The sequence below is a fragment of the Bos javanicus genome, chromosome 4 (genome assembly GCF_032452875.1).
Source record: "Bos javanicus breed banteng chromosome 4, ARS-OSU_banteng_1.0, whole genome shotgun sequence".
NCBI lineage: Eukaryota > Metazoa > Chordata > Mammalia > Artiodactyla > Bovidae > Bos > Bos javanicus.
In genome coordinates, this window is record NC_083871.1 from 50,680,972 (window position 1) to 50,695,801 (window position 14,830).

Consider the following 14,830-nt stretch of genomic DNA (forward strand, 5'->3'; position numbering starts at 1 on the left):
CTCGCCCATCTCTACCACCTGTCTCTCCTTTTCTAGTTCTCTATTTTTATTTCTTATTGATTTGACTTCTCTCTCTCTCCCTCTCCATTTTCTCTCATGATCAGCCTAACTACTTTAAATTTTCTGTGATTCCAACATCTGCGATATCTCAGGATTGGCATCTGTTTACTGATGATTCTGTGTTACCATGTTGTGATGTTCCTGGTTCTATAAGGTAAGGACTTTGGGATGATATCCTGCGCATTTGGAATATCATGTTATGGACTTCAGGCAGTGTTTAATACTGTGGAGTGTGCTGAGTTTTTTGTCAGCCGGGCATTGGCCCAGTTGTGGAATGCTCTCGCCGGGCAGGTGCAGATGGTGCAATTTTCAGACTTTGCAGTGCTATTCACACCGCATTGTGTGTACCACTCCGAGTGGTTTCAAATCAAAATTTAAAGAATATGGTTGTGATTACATAGCCATATTTTTATAATGTGGATTTTTAAAACATTTTCCTTAAAGGTATGCATCGGTGAAGAATGAAAACTACGTCAGAGTCCCACATTTCTGAATAAGGATGACTTAGTTCATTAAGGATTTTTTTGTACATTCCTTTACAAAAAAACTTTACTGACATAAACTTTGCCAACAACTTTACTGACATAATGACATATTATGCTAATGGTGTAAGTATATTGAAACATAAATGAAACAATGAAACAGATATGGTCCTTAAAATAGTTTAATATCTAGCCTGAGTCTATTGAGCATGTTTGGGTGTGTGTGTGTGTGTGTTCTAAAAGATGAATTTCAGTGGCTTACAAACAGGAAGTAGTTTTGTTTCCATGTACATCCATATACAGTGACCACTAGCTGCAAAATTGCTGTTCGCATGCTGAGGCCAAGTGTGGCAGTCAGATAAGGGGGACTGTAAGTTTTTTGTTTTTTGTTTTTTTTTTTTTTCTGAAAAGCATCTATCAGTCTTTCATGACTAAGGTAAAAATAGAAAAAAGTTACTTACCACAGGGAGCTACTATGAGCTTAGTCCCTTCTCCAAACATCTTCTTCCAACCTGAGCTGTCATACTGGCTCAGGCTCCTACCATGATCTCAGCCTTCTCCTACCTTCATGGAGTGACTAGCAGTTTAACAACTTTGGGCGGGCAATTTGACCTTCTGAGTTCTTTTGGAAGTCCTTGATAATGGGTTTTATGGCATCTGATATTTTATAAGTTTTCCTCAGATCAATGGGCTTAAATATCTGTTTTCCATGGTGGAAATTCCATTGACAATACTGATTAAAAATGAAAAGGATAAAAGCAGGAAAAGAAGTGTTTGACAGTAGTAGGTTAACCACATGTTCTGCTTTCCCATATTTCCAGGAAGAGTATTCAAAGAATTAAGAATTTTTTTTTAAATTTCCAGGTGTTCATCTGTGTTGAAACTGCTTGGAGTTCGCATCAAAGGAAAAGCTCTTCCGTTCTCACAAACACCAGGGCTGCTCAGTTGGTGATTTTGGAATATATTTCTGAAAGGAGGAAACTCTTCAGTAACTGAAAATGCAAATTTACCAATTCAAGTGTACTCGAGCAATGTGGACAAAGTTCTCCGTTCATTGAGTAACGTAATTCTGTTTTGGGGGAAGGGAGAGTATTGTTGACTTACAACGTTGTTAGTTTCTAAAATGAAAACCAATAATACATATTTTGCAAATTATTGGAGAAAGGAGAACAATTTTTTTTATCTTAAACAACAGAGAAAAGAAAATTCAGAAAAGTGTTTGTCACTTAATAGACCATTTACAACAAAGTGATTCAATTATACATATATACTGCAAGGAGATCCAACCAGTCCATTCTAAAGGAGATCAGTCCTGGGTGTTCTTTGGAAGGACTGATGGTAAAGCTGAAACTCCAATACTTTGGCCACCTCATGCGAAGAGTTGACTCATTGGTAAAGACCCTGATGCTGGGAGGGATTGGGGGCAGGAGGAGAAGGGGACAACAGAGGATGAGATTGCTGGATGGCATCACCGACTCGATGGACGTGAGTTTGGGTGAACTCCGGGAGTTGGTGAGGGACAGGGAGGCCTGGCATGCTGCGATTCATGGGGTCGCAAAGAGTCAGCCACGACTGAGTGACTGAACTGAACTGACTGATGTGTATATATATATATATATATATATTCTTTTCCAATATGTTTAACACAGGGTATTAAATATAGTTCCATATATGCCAAAGCCTTTGACTGTGTGGATCACAATAAACTGTGGGAGATTCTGAAAGAGATGGGAATACCAGACCACCTGACCTGCCTCTTGAGAAATCTATATGCAGGTCAGGAAGCAACAGTTAGAACTGGACATGGAACAACAGACTGGTTCCAAATAGGAAAAGGAATACGTCAAGGCTGTATATTCTCACTCTGCTTATTTAACTTATATGCAGAGTACATCATGAGAAACGCTGGACTGGAAGAAACACAAGCTGGAATCAAGATTGCTGGGAGAAATCTCAATAACCTCAGATATGCAGATGACACCACCCTTATGGCAGAAAGTGAAGAGGAACTCAAAAGCCTCTTGATGAAAGTGAAAGAGGAGAGTGAAAAAGTTGGCTTAAAGCTCAACATTCAGAAAACGAAGATCATGGCATCTGGTCCCATCACTTTATGGCAAATAGAAGGGGAAACAGTGGAAACAATGTCAGACTTTATTTTTTGGGGTCCAAAATCACTGCAGATAGTGACTGCAGCCATGAAATTAAAAGACGCTTACTCCTTGGAAGGAAAGTTATGAGCATTTTATCATGCAATAATTATTTTGTCAGCATTTAATAAGGATAATCTGTATGAATTAACTGTATACTGGCTCACCTTAGATATGTTAAAATCAACCTCAACACCTTATTAATGTATTTTTAAAATATTCTTATAAATTTTACTTATTGCAAACCTCCTTTTAGAGGAAAACAGTTGCATTAATTTCAGGAGAAGAAATGACTTTCTTAGTTTGAGAGGTTAGTAATTCAGTTTTTACAAAGGCAATACCTACTGAAGACATGCATAGAACTGTTTTCTTCTTATTTGATTTAGTGTCATAAACAAAAAGGGAAAAAATAATGCACAGGCTTAAGTCACATAGCCACAGTGGCTGAAAGCCCAAACTTAATCCTTTCCATATTGTGTGTGTGCAGAAAGGTGTATACTTTTCCTGTGTCAACTTGTTCATGTAAGACTTGGAGATACTGGGTTGTGTGGTGATAATAAATATTATGATAATTATCCCAGTATTAAGATCAAATATCAGGCTTATGAGAGTACTATTACAGGATTCTATGAAAAGTGAAATTTGCTCAGTCGTGTCCTACTCTTTGCAACCCCATGGACTATACAGTCCATGAATTTTCCAGGCCAGAATACTGGAGTTCCCTTCTCCAGTGGATCTCCCCAACCCAAGAATTGAACCGGGGTTTCCTGCTTTGCAAGGGGATTCTTTACCAGCTGCACTACCTTCATATTACCACAATAAGCATTAGAGAAATTTGGAAGGGGTCTTGTGATATAACAAGAAATATATTTGGTCTTTGTTCCTGATTTTAGCACAGAACTCCTAAAATCCCAGGAATTTCCTGAGTGATAAAAGCATCATTTTTATTCATAATAAGCCCCTTTTGTTCACATAACTTTATGTTAATAAATTGGCTAAGGGTAGAGCTCCTAGATAGGCTCCAGATGGGGCTGGTCACCTGAAAAAACAAGTGATGAGAGTTGGAACTTTAGGCCATCTACCAACTTCCCCTGGGAAAGGGAGAGGGGGCCAGGAGATTTAAAAATAGGTAAATAACTAGCACTCTTGAATAATGGGATTTGGCTTTTCCAGTAGTCATGTATGGATGTGAGGGTTGGGCCATAAACAACAATACAGTATACTAACGCATATATATGGAATTTAGAAAGATGGTCACAGTAACCCTGTGTACGAGACAGCAAAAGAGACACTGATGTATAGAACAGTCTTATGGACTCTGTGGGAGAGGGAGAGGGTGGGAAGATTTGGGAGAATGGCATTGAAACATGTAAAATATCATGTGTGAAACGAGATGCCAGTCCAGGTTTGATGCACGATACTGGATGCCTGGGGCTAGTGCACTGGGACGACCCAGAGGGATGGTATGGGGAGGGAGGAGGGAGGAGGGTTCAGGATGGGGAACACATGTATACCTGTGGTGGATTCATTTTGATATTTGGCAAAACTAATACAATTATGTAAAGTTTCAAAATAAAATAAAATAAAAAAAAACATTTCAAAAAAAAAAGAAGGCTGAGTTCTGAAGAATTGATGCTTTTGAACTGTGGTGTTAGAGAAGACTCTTGAGAGTCCCTTGGACTGCAAGGTTACCAAACCAGTCAATCCCAAAGGAAATCAATGCTGAATATTCATTGGAGGGACTGATGCTGAAGCTCCAAAACTTTGGCCACCTGATGAGAAGAGTCAACTCATTGGAAAAAACCCTGATGCTGGGAAAGACTGAAGGCAGGAGGAGAAGGTGATGACAGAGGACAAGATGGTTGGATGGCATCACCAATTCAATGGACATGAGTTTGAGCAAGCTTTGGGACTTAGTGAAGGACAGGGAAGACTGGCATGCTTCAGTCTATGGGGTTACAAAGAGCTGGACACAACTAAGTGACTAAACAACAACAGTGGGATTTGTAGAGTTTCTGGGTTGGTGAACAGATAAAGGGGGTGGTGGTCATAGTTGTGGTGGGGGGTGACAGTACCAGAAAATGCATGGAAACTCTGCACACACATACACACACCACACATTTTGACGTATACCTCTCTGCCATTAGACTGCTACTGAGATACATTCTTTATAATAAACCAGTAAATACGTTAATTATCTTCCTGTGTTCTGTGAGCATTTCTAGCATATTCTCAACCTGATAGAGGTGGAGAGGGTTTTGAGACACACCAAAATTGGAGATAAATCTGACAGAAGTGCAGGCAATCTTAGGCCTTAGTCCTCGGACAGACATCTTAAGTGAGGACAAACTTGTAGAACTGAACCCTTATATCTGGGGGTCTGAGGCTAACTCCAGGTAGTTGGTGCTAACTGGGTTGAACTGTAGGACACCCAGTTGGTCTCTGGAGAACTGGAAAGTAATTATTGAAAACACCCCTAAGGGCTATTTGCTTTATTTGGAAACAGAGGGAATGGAGCTTAAATTTTTCTTTCAGTTCAGTTTAGTTCAGTTACTTAGTTCTGTTCAACTATTTGCAACCCCATGGACTGCAGCTTGCCAGGCCTCCCTGTCCATTGCCAACTCCTGGAGTTACTCAAACTCATGTCCATTGAGTCAGTGATGTCATTCAACCATCTCATCCTCTGTTGTCCCCTTCTCCTCCTGCCTTCAATCTTTCCCAGCATCAAGGTCTTTTCAAATGAGTCAGTTCTTCACATCAGGTGGTCAAAGTATTGGAGTTTCAGATTCAACATCAATCCTTCCAATGAATGTTCAGGACTGATTTCCTTTAGGATGGACTGGTTGGATAGCCTTGCAGTCCAAGGGACTCTCAAGAGTCTTCTTCAACATCACATTTCAAAAGCATCAATTCTCCAGTGCTCAGCTGTATTTGTAGTCCAACTCTTATATTCATACATGACTACTGGAAAAAAGCATAGCTTTGACTAGACGGACCTTTGTTGGGAAAGTAATATCTCTGCTTTTTACTATGCTGTCTAGGTTGCTCATAACTTTTCTTCTAAGCAGCAAACGTCTTTTAATTTCATGGCTGTAATCACCATCTGCAGGGATTTTGGAGCCCCCCAAAATACAGTCTGCCACTGTTTCCCCATCTGTTTGGCATGAAGTGATGGGACCAAAGGCCATGATCTTCATCTTCTTAATGTTGAGTTTTAAGCCAACTTTTTCACTCTCCTCTTTCATTTTCTTCAAGAAGCTCTCTAGTTCTTCACTTTCAGCCATAAGGGTGGTGTCATCTGCATATCTGAGATTATTGATATTTCTCCCAGCAATCTTAATTCCAGCTTGTGCTTACTCCAGCCCAGCATTTCTCATGATGTACTTTGAATATAAGTTAAATAAGCAGGGTGACAATATACAGCCTTGACGTACTCCTTTTCCTATTTGGAACCAGTCTGTTGTTTCATGTCCAGTTCTAACAGTTGCTTCTTGACCTGTATACAGATTTCTCAGGAGGCAGGTCAGTGGTCTGGTATTCCCATCTCTCTAAGAATTTTCCACAGTTTTTGTGATCCACACAGTCAAAGACTTTGGGGTAGTCAATAAAGCAGAAGTAGATATTTTTCTGGAACTCTTTTTCTTTTTCAATGATCCAGTTGATGTTGGCAGTTTGATCTCTGGTTCCTCTGCCTTTACTAAATCCAGCTTGAACATCTGTAAGTTCACAGTTCACATACTGCTGAAGCCTGGCTTGGAGAATTTTGAGCATTGCTTTACTAGGGTGTGAGTTGAGTGCCACTGTGTGGTAGTTTGTGCATGCAGCACTTTCACAGCATCATCTTTTAGAATTTGAAATAGCTCAACAGGAATGCCATCACCTGCACTAGCTTTGTTCAAAGTGATGCTTCCTAAGACCCACTTGACTTCGCATTCCAGGATGTCTGGCTCTGGGTGAGTGAGCATATGATTGTGATTATCTGGGTCACGAAGATCTTTTTTGTTCAGTTCTTCTGTGTATTCTTTCCACCTCTTGTTAATATCTTCTGCTTCTGTTAGGTTCATACCATTTCTGTCTTTTATTGTGCCCATCTTTGTATGAAATATTCCCTTGGTATCTCTAATTTTCTTGAAGAGATCTCTAGTCTTTCTTATTCTATTGTTTTCCTTTTTTTTTTTTTTAACATTGATCACTGAGAAATAACTTTCTTATAAGAAAGATAACTTTCTTATCTCATTGCTATTTTTTGGATTGTGCATTCAAATGAGTGTATCTTTCCTTTTCTCCTTTGCCTTTAGCTTCTCTTCTTTTCTCAGCTATTTGTAAGGCCTCCTCAGACAACCATTTTGCTTTTTTACATTTCTTTTTTGGGGATGGTCTTGATCACTGCCTCCTGTACAATGTCACGAACCTCCTTCCCTAGTTCTTCAGGCATTCTGCCTATCAGATCTAATCCCTTCAATCTATTTGTCACTTCCACTGTATAATCATAAGGGATTTGATTTAGGTCATACCTGAATGGTCTAGTGGTTTTCCCTATTTTATTCAATTTGAGTCTGAATTTGGCAATAAGGAGTTCATGATCTGAGCCACAGTCAGCTCCAGCCTTTTGCTGACTATATAGAACTTCTCCATCTTTGGTTCAAAGAATATAATCAATCTGATTTCAGTATTGACCATCTGGTGATGTCCATGTGTAGAGTCTTCTCTTGTGTTGTTGCAAGAGGGTGTTCTGTATGACCAGTGTGTTCTCTTGACAAAACTCTGTGAGCCTTTGCCCTACCTTGTTTTATACTCCAAAAGAATTGTATACCTTGATACAAATATACATGTGTTCTTGATATAATTTTTCTCACACAATTACTGTACTACAAAAATATGCTTTAGTTCATGAAATATACTTAACTGCAAACTGTTATAAAATGTCCTGTATTTAAACATTTGTATCTTTTCTAAAGAATGTTTATACTGGTACCCATCTATGCTCATATCTTGTTTACCCACATAGCTCTTTCATAAGATTTAGAAATTGCCAAATAAACTAAATAATTACAGTGAGCTTTGCATTTGTATTGTTAACTATAAATTGTCACTTACCATGAACAATGCCAATGAGTGAACAACAAAGGCATTTACCATCTACCTCTATGGAGATGGAACCAGGTGCTGATATAGCTCTTGACCTTCAACAACCCCTGAAGGAGTTTAGGGTGGCATGAGGCACTCTGTGCTGCAGGGAATCTGGTGAGACAGGTCTTTAGATAGTTGGATGTTTGTAGACACAGATTTTATGATCTCTGTTTAGAAACAGATTTTGAGATCATAAAATTTTATTGAGATCATAAAATCCTTGCATCTCCTCATATCTAGAGAAGCACCTAATCCCTTCATGGTGACATCAGATCCTCATGACTAACAAAAAACCTTTAGTGAAATGAGTGCTTCATGGTATTGAACTCCCCCTTCACCAGAACCTTATTTATTGACCTTCGCCCACTGCAGCTTCGGAGCAGTCTCTCAGAGTTATCTGAGATGCCTCCTCCCAGACTGCAGTCCTCATGTTGCCCCAAATAAAACTTAGCTCACAAGTCTCAAGTTGTACATCTTTTTTAGTCGACAGTATTTCTACAGGAAACATGATTTCTACAGATGAATCAAATCAATAACTTGGAAACCTATGTAAATCATACCTTTATTATAAAAAATTATACTTTTAATAAGTTTAGTCCTGTTTGGAGAGATTATTTAAATATTACTAATCTTATAAATTCTTAGATTTGTTTTATGTTTTAAAATTAATATGTATGTCTTAAGGCTATTCGTATGCATATTTGGAAAGGTGATTGAGTTTTAATGTCTAAAGTTATATATGTATAAACAAGGAATATGTTTGGATTAAAGTTCTAAAAGTTCTAAAGTTCTAAAAGCTAAAAAAAATTTGGAGAAAACAGACAGTGGGTGGAAGTACTGAGTTCCATTAACAACATATATGTTGAGAAAGGATTGTGAATAATAAGCTGGGTGAGTATAAGCATTTTGGTGGAAAGCACCATGGGAACTTTGGCTCAGGGGAGGTGTGATTAGATATGAAGTGTCTAGGCTGGAATTAGACATCTCACCCTTACGAGGAAGGCAGCCTCATGGGAAGCCTAGCTGAGGAGAATGAAGAGCAGTGTCATGACAGAGAACAGCCCAGGTGCTGTGACTTTTCCACATGGCAGAGCTGTCCTCCTGCATAGCACATTTGCACAGTCAACACGACTGAAGTGACTTAGCAGCAGCATTCCCATTTTCAGGTGCAGTTATATATCATTCCCTTATTTAAATGATGCTTCTTTCATGAAAGACCCTCTACTCTAAGGAAAAAACGTATGCAAAAATGCTTATGACAATCTTCTTAATCTGAATCAGTTCCAAATAGTCTTGAAGTAAAATCACAGTGGAAGAAGAAAAAGACAAACATTGTTAATCTTTTAACTAATATGGGATTAGTTTAATTCTTTTATTTCTTATTCCGTTCTTCAATTGATGTAATAAATAGACTGAACTTTAATTCAAGATTTACATTGATTCTATCTTCTGAAGTTACACTCTTAGAGGTAACTAGATTTCACCAAGCATAACTATACTAGCATGGGTAGCAGAGAGTACTATTTTCTTGTAGTATGTTGTAAAAATCAAATGTAATTTGCAAAAAACTTGGCACAAATTTCCTTAAAAGTATACTTTCTATTTTCCATTCCTCATCAATTTGTGCATTTTCAGGAATGATATGTAGTTGGCATACACCAATATAATGCTACACGCATGCTCAGTTGCTTCAGTCGTGTGTGACTCTTTGTGACCCTATGGACTGTAGCCCACCAGGCTCCTCTGTCAATGGGATTCTCCAGGCAAGAATACTGAGGTTGCCATGCCCTCTTCCATGGGATCTTCTGAACCCAGGAATATACCCATGTCTCCTGGGTCTCCTGCACTGCAGATAGATTCTTTACTGCTGAGCTACACAGGGAAGCCCAACAAATATAGGAATACAATTTTCTGCAAAGTCTTTTCTAAGACTAAAATTACAAACTCATTTCTCAACATTGACTATTCTCTAGGCATCAGATTTACAACTGAGATAATAATCCATGTAATAAAAAGGAGAAAGATGAACCAGACACTTCATTTTATTAAGGACATTCAGGTCTATTTAAAGAGATCAGTTGTATAACCTTGAAGTGAAATCTCAATCATTATTAAATTATGAATATCATCCATGAAACAATCTCAAGAATGAACACACAACTCCATTACTCATGGGTATAGAAATATTAGTTCTTCAAGAATGTAGCTCTGGATACACACCCATGGAAATACCCCAATGACCCTGCTATAACACACACACACACACACACACACACACACACACACACACACATACTGTCGTTGTTTAGTCACTAAGTTATGTATGACACTTTTGTGGCCCATAGTCTTTTGGACCCCACCAGACTCCTCTGTCCATGAGATTTCCTAGTCAAGAATACTGGAGTGGGTTGCCACTTCCTTCTCCAGGGAATCTTCCTAACCCAGGGACTGAGCCCTGGGTTTTCTGCATTGGCAGGTGGATTCTTTACCACTGAGTCACCAGGGAAGCCAGCCTCTGGTATATTAGGCAAAAGGTACTGGTAGTGAAAATGAAAACAATATTGGAGTTAAAAATAGCTGATTTTTCTTGTTCTTAGAAAGAGATATTTTCTCTAGAATCTATTTACGCTGATACATTCCTGTATCAAAACCATTCTCCTTTCATTCTTCTACTCAAAAAATTATATATATATATATATATAAATGATTAATGTCTGGATTAAATAGACATGATTTCCTACAAAAAAATTCTCATACAAGAAGAGTTTATTGTTTCTTTTTGAATTTTTAAAAATACTAAAAATGTAAATAGTATTCAAAAAGTGATGGAAAACACAAGTACTTTTTCTTAAAATATAAAAGTGCTTGGCTATTCCTCCCTTGGCTAAAAGAAAATAAAGTGAGCTGAAGGAGCAGAAAAGTAAAACTATGATAATCTCTAAAATGTTTTGGAAAAAATACACTTTTTACAATATTTGGAAAAAATATTATATTACGAGAAATCCTCAGAAGGTAAAGCAGATACTTTGTTGGGTCAGTAATTTGTGATTACTTTTATTCCATAGGAAAAAAAGCATCATGCTTTTTAGTGAATTGTGTCACTACTGTTTTTAAAAAAATGGAGACTATGGCAAATGTTTCAAAATCTATTCTTCAAATTCCTAAATAAATTTGTGTGGAATAGAAGAACAATTGCACATCCTGTAGCCTACTATGATATAGGTCAATTTTCAATTTTTTTTTTAACTTCTGAAAAAAATCTAATTGGACATAATTGATATCAAGATCCTTTAACCAGGAGACATTTAACAAGAGGAGTAGTGATTTTTCATAAGAATAAAGAATCTTGAGCTGTCCAATACAGTAGCAGGCACACACACACACACACACACACACACACACACACTTCATCATTGCCTATATCTGTTGTTTCTGGAGGCTTGATCAAAACATACAAGTGGCTTACATGGCATGCGTGTTTTGATATGCAGTTCAGTATTCAGTAGAGATAATACATGTTGTTGTTTTGGTACTTGCCTAAAGTTCTTTGTATCTAAGTAAATTTACACTAAGCAGATGGTATATCACAGAAGATTCTACAGATATTTAATGAATTAAAAGGAGATATTAGGAAATAATTTACACCAAAAAATTTGAAAACCTAGTTGAAATGGACAAAACCTTGACATCCAAAACTTACCAAAACAGACGTAGGAAGACCAGAGAATCTGAATAATCTCATCTGTTTGAATTTCAACAACAACAAAAACTTCCCTAAATACACCTGTAGGCCTGATTGACTTCATAATGAATCTGATTAAATATTTAAGGAGAAAATAATATTTTTATGTAAACTCTTTCAGAAAACAGAGAAGGAAACAAATCCAGACTTATATTCATAAGCCAGCAGTACAATGACTCTAAATTCCCCAAACAAATTTACAAGAATAGCAAATGACCAAACAATGTATTTGATGAACAGAGAAACACAGTTCTTAATAAAGTTTTAAAAGTGAAATGAATGCACCAGTTTATAAAAAGGGGAAATAACTCATGCCAAGCAGTTTTATCATAGGAATGCACAGCTGGGTAGCATATGAAAAGCAATCAATGTCAGGAACCATATCAAACCTGGATGGCTCAGCAGGCTACATCCATGGGGTCATATAGAGTAGGACATGACTGATGATAAGTGTGTGTGTGTGTGTGTATATATGTATATGTGTGTATGTATATATGTGTGTGTATATATATATATATATATATCAGATCAGTCCTCAGTCGTGTCTGGCTTTTTGCGACCCCATGAATCACAGCACGCCAGGCCTCCCTTCCATTACTAACTCCCGGAGTTCACCCAGATTCACGTCCATCGAGTCAGTGATGCCATCCAGCCATCTCATCCTTTGTCGTCCCCTTCTCCTCTTGCCCCCAATCCCTCCCAGCATCAGAGTCTTTTCCAATGAGTCAACTCTTCGCATGAGGTGGCCAAAGTACTGGAGTTTCAGCTTTCACATCATTCCTTCCAAAGAAATCCCAGGGCTGATCTCCTTTAGAATGGACTGGTTGGATCTCCTTGCAGTCCAAGGGACTCTTAAGAGTCTTTTCCAACACCACAGTTCAAAAGCATCAAGTCTTCGGCGCTCAGCCTTCTTCACAGTCCAACTCTCACATCCATACATGACCACAGGAAAAACCATAGCCTTGACTAGACGAACCTTTGTTGGCAAAGTAACGTCTCTGCTTTTGAATATGCTATCTAGGTTGGTCATAACTTTCCTTTCAAGGAGTAAGCGTCTTTTAATTTGATGGCTGCAGTCACCATCTGCAGTGATTTTGGAGCCCAGAAAAATAAAGTCTGACACTGTTTCCACTGTTTCCCCATCTATCTATCTATCTATCCATCTATCTATCTATCTATCTATATATATATATATATAAAGTGAAAGTGAAGTCACTCAGTCGTGTCTGACACTGTGACTCCATGGACTGTAGCCCACTAGCCTCCTCTGTCCATGGGATTCTCCAGGCAAGAATATTGGAGTGCGTTGCCATTTCCTTTTCCAGGGATCTTCCTGACCCAGGGATTGAACCCAGGTCTCCCACATTGCAAGCAGATGCTTAAACCTCTGAGCCACCAGGGAAACCCATATATATATGTTCATATCAAATCCATTTAAAGAAGAAAAATCATATAATTTTCTCAATAGCTGCAGAAAATATACTTCCCCAAACCAAATATTATTCATGATAAAAAATGTTATATAAACTGAGATCAGAAGGAAATACTCCCAGTCTGATTAAAAGTATCCATGAAACAATCATTTGTGACTTTTCTCATAGGGTTTAATATCAATACATAGAATGATGTTCTTTAGGAATAACTTTTCCCTCTAGATGAAAGTTTAAATCCTATTTAATTCATTTCTTGTGTTTTGGTTTAGACTTCAAGATATTGAACACAATTTCTTGTTCCTAATTATACTCAACATTAACATTAAAATGAGTATAAAAAGGACTTTGTGTCCACATTTTCTTTATCAGGCAATGTTCCAATAGCTTTGGAAATACAGGGAATTAAAATCTATTAGCAATAAACATTGCCCCTTGGGAAATCCAGCTCTTGGAAATGCCGTCTTAAATATCTATTTTATCTTTACAAACACTAATTTCAAAACTTCCATAAATTAAATTGTAAATTCAGTAAACCAAATGCCTCCTTGTTACATTTTAAAACCCAGTTTTTAGTACGTTTTTTCTTCCCTAAAAACCACTCTACTAAAGTGAGTGATCAAGCACATTATCACCATTACCAGTAGGTTCATTTTCTTATGCTGCAGGGCACTGTAGGTTCATTATAAAGCAATTGCTGTCCCTATAAGATGGATTTATTTTTGATAGGATTCCCTCTTTTATAGATAATCATGTGGGAATCATGTAGTTACCACATAATTGCAAGACACTCATTAAATTATGTAGTTTGCTAGTGGTTTATTAAATTAATACCTGGAGGTAGTCTGAACGTGTTCAGTGCATCAGAAAAGTGTCAGAAAAAAAGAGCACTACCTTCTAATATTTTTCTTAGCCAAAAACTCAATGGTTTGGTCAGCATTACATACACTTGTTAAAACAGCTAAAAGTTCAAATTAGTTCTTATTGTAGTGGCACTTAAACAACTATAAATTAATTTCCCAAAGATTTTTAAAGTACTCAGCTTGAAATCCTTGTATTTTTAGCATTTTTATTTTGATAATAAGGTTGAATTAAATGGACACATAAGTCATTTTCAGACTCATGAATCAGTCAATTTTTTCAGTTTTCCTTAAAATTTTTAATATCAAAACAATCTAATTGTGAGGTTTTACAATTTACTTTTCAACAGTCTACTTTTGAGACATGAATTTTGAGGAAATACCTGAATCATTGTACTTCTTTGGAACTCAATTTCAGTTATCATTATCATTATAAGTAATTTTAAATTCATTTATCAAACCCGGGCTGAGGAAAATAAACAGTTTGGTGCAACTTTTAGATCGAAACATGAGACCACAAATACAGTTACTGATTCGTAGACAGTTTCATTTCCCTCAGTAGCAGTTTTCATGAAGGAAATAGTAATAGATTAGTTGTTCCAAAGATGGAATGAAAACTCATAAAACAGATATAAAGCTCAAAGAAGAGTTGAACAAAAGTGCTAGGAAGGCATCTATGGCCTAAAAATAAAACCCTGAGAGAATCACATTAAATGATAAGTGGAATGGCTCTTGACTATTTCCTAATAGCTATATTCCATCTGCATTGCCTAAATTCCATCTGTATTCCTGCATTCTGTCTTGATGATTTGCAGAGCTATGGACATTTATAAAATAAAAACTTTCAGCTTTCCCTGGAGAAAGTACTGACCCACTAGCTTATAGTGACAGTACTGACCCACAAGCTTATAATATTGTTATTTATTCATATAATACATGGATAGGGGACAAAACTTTCAGCTTAATGACCAATTATCAG